This window comes from Alligator sinensis, unplaced genomic scaffold, assembly GCF_000455745.1.
Source record: "Alligator sinensis unplaced genomic scaffold, ASM45574v1 scaffold721_1, whole genome shotgun sequence".
Lineage (NCBI taxonomy): Eukaryota > Metazoa > Chordata > Crocodylia > Alligatoridae > Alligator > Alligator sinensis.
The window spans coordinates 3,483,601-3,486,877 of NW_005841857.1; the positions used below are offsets into that span (position 1 = coordinate 3,483,601).

Here is a 3,277-nt window from a genome sequence, read left to right on the forward strand (position 1 = left end):
GGTTGCTTGAAGAGCTTAGCGGCAGCCAAGTTGTCCAGCTCTACCCTATCCTTTGGATCTGGGCTCCTCTGAAACCATTTGCACGCAGGATCGCTCGTGGCAGAGCCCCCCATGCAGCACAGGGCAGCAGTACTTAGGGGCCTGGCAGGAGTACCCCTATGGTCTCCCCCTCCCTTGCCCCCTACTTACCAGCATTGAGTCCAGGTCCAGCTCCCTGCTGCAGCCAGCGGGGACTGCCTGACTTGCCGAAGCTTTCCAAATCTTTTCCAAATCGATTTGGAGAGCTTTGAATCGTTTCAGACCTTTTAATTGGTCTCCTGATTCGATTGGGATTCAGAGATTCAGCCACCAAATAGGGCCAAATCACCTCCAAATCAAATCAGCGCCTGAAGCTTCGCACAGCCCTACTGCCAACGGTGTTCCTAGGCAATCACGCTGGGTGGGCAAAGCCTGTCCCAATAACTTCTCTTTGGGATCAGTGTCAGCATCCTAACACGGATCACTTTTAGGTTTCGTTGTAGAAAATAGAACTCAAAACTCAATCAGCTCCTTTGCTGGAGCAGGGTCGGTAAATGCCCTTCACCAACCATCTCCCGGTGTTGTTGTGGATGGAAGGAAATGACTTCTGACAAAGGAAGAAAACTCAAACAAAACGTAGCCCCTCTAGTGCCCTCCATTCGGCGCTAGGCATGGTTTTCACACTTACACATCCCTGCTAATCCCACTAACTAGATGCAGGATCTCACAGTAGTGCAGGCTTTCTCTGGACGATATCTCCGAGGATGAGAATCCCTCCAGGTTCTCTATTTTTGGGCTCCAGCATCTTCTCCCTATGCCCCTGTTATCCGGTTTGCTGGGGCTGGAGAGTTTTCTCTGCTACCTCTGTCCAGCTCAGCTGCCCAAGCCCTCTGACACTGCAGGCATGGTTTTATTCCATCTTCCTCTGCACGCCCACCTATGCGCAGGGAGCATGTGCTCTTAAAATGGAGAGGCGGTGGCGCAGATCTGGTGTGTGTAGGTAAGTTATGCCCATCATTAGCCTTTACCGGGTTAGTCTCCCCTATGGGCTTCATCCCTCCCATGGTGCACTCAGCCCCCTTCCCGTGTCACACGGCAATGCTCATCTCAAATGTATTCATTGCTCTAGGGTTCAGAACAATTAATAAAAGTTGCAAATGCCTATTTGGTTCAAAAGCCTTTAAAAAACACTACCGAATGTATAGAGTTTGCAAGGCCTAGTCCCTGTGCCTCCTGGCTGCCTTAGTCTCTCCAGACACTGCTGAGCACACTAACCCTACTGCGTGAGGGATGCCTTTCCGTTCCCTAACCACCTAATCAGTAGTATATTGCAGACAACTGTCCTTCTCTGGCTTCAAAGAGTCTTGCATTAATTGACATTCATAACTAATTCACACACTAAAGAAGATCTGCCAGGGCAGTCTCACCTGGTCAGCAGTCAGGTGCAGACAACCAACAAATTAAATCACTGAAGTAGCCCAGAGTCTGACCAATCCCACAACATGTCCTAGCCCCAAAGAGCATTCTTTTCCTTCTCCCCACATTAATCAGTAGCAATAAAAATAAATCACCTTTGGTGTACACCAGCTGGTTAGCAGCTTTTATGTCTCAGCTGCCTTGGTCTCTCCACTTCTGTGCTTGTTCAATAATGTGTTTCACTAATCTGATGGATGGAGAGTTCCCCAGGCCAGTTCCTTTCCCTCTTCAATGACTAGCACAGTGTTTTCCCTACTCCAGTCCTTGGGGACCTCATCTGCACTACCTGGATTCTCCAAAAAAAAAAAATGCTAACGAGCGAGAGATTGTTTGACAAGTTCTCTTAGTAATCTTGGCCGTATTTCATTATGATCTGCAGATATCAGTGCATCCAAGTCCTCTCAATATGCTTTAACTTGTTCCTTCTTCTGGTCACATGCTTCTTCTCCACTTTTGTATATTTTACTTGGACTAAGCATCTGGTCACAATTAACCTTCCTGAGCTAATGAGCAACATCAGTTTGCCACCCTGTAAACCTGTCTCCAGCACAGATGAAAAAGCTATGCTTCACCATGAATCAGACCCCTGAGTCTATTCCTTAGCCTCACGATAGAAGAAAAGTCATGCTGCTCTGGTTGTTTCATGGTGATGGAGGGCTCTGTGTCTTTTTCAATGTGTCTTTTAAAGCATTCATTTACCCAAAGAGAAGAGGAGGGAGCAAAACCAGCCAGTCTACAGGACCTGCTCCCCTCTTCGCCCAGGTCGAGGCCTCCCACCAACTGGGTGTTATCACAAAAGAGCTGAGGTGCTCCCATATCTCAGTGGTTTTCAACCTTCTTAGACTATAGGACCCCCTTGTTAGACTCAAGTCACCCCTCAGGAAATGCCATTTCTTAGTTTTCACTCACTTTTTTGAATAGGAAAAATAATAGAGCAATCCTTCTGTTGCAAAGAAATCAGGAAGCCCACAATAGACCAGCATGGCTTTGACTTGATTATGGCTTGCTATTTGAAATCTTTGGGTTTATCCTCTCTGGGTGACTCATGCTTGCCCACCTAAAAATGCTAGCATTGTGTAGCACCCTTGAAAGGATCTCAAGGCACCCCAAGGTGCTGAACCATGCCATAACCTCAGTGTTCCTAAGCGAGGGGCACGACAGGTCTCTCACTGGGGTTGTAGAGAGGCAGCAGCAAGGCGCCAGACTACCATGCGTAGACCCTGAGATGGTGCGGAGTCACTTGGAAGAACTGGATGCCTTTAAGTCGGCAGGCCCGGATGAGCTCCATCCGAGGGTGCTGAAGGCAATGGCCGATGTCATTGCAGAGCCACTGGCGGGAATATTTGAACACTTGTGGCGCACGAGCCAAGTCCCGGAGGACTGGAAAAGGGCCAATGTGGTCCCCATTTTCAAGAAGGGGAGGAAGGAGGACCCGGGCAACTATAGGCCAGCCAGTCTCACCTCCATCCTTGGCAAAATCTTTGAAAAAAATTATCAAGGCTCACATTTGCGAGAGCCCGGCAGGACAAATTATGCTGAGGGGAAACCAGCACGGGTTCGTGGCAGGCAGATCGTGCCTGACCAATCTAGTTTCTTTTTATGACCAGGTTACGAAACGCCTGGACACAGGAGGAGGGGTGGATGTCGTATACTTAGACTTCAGGAAGGCCTTCGATACGGTATCCCACCCCATACTGGTGAACAAGTTAAGAGGCTGTGACTTGGATGACTACACAGTACAGTGGGTGGCAAATTGGCTAGAGGGTCGCACCCAGAGAGTCGT

General features: G+C 48.8%; 1 protein-coding gene across 1 annotated transcript in view; it reads left to right on the top strand.

Moving 5' to 3' along the window:
- COL22A1 (collagen type XXII alpha 1 chain) overlaps positions 1 to 3,277 on the top strand; it is a 295,276-nt gene that overhangs the window by 212,905 nt on the left and 79,094 nt on the right. The gene's annotated exons all lie outside the window — the stretch shown is intronic.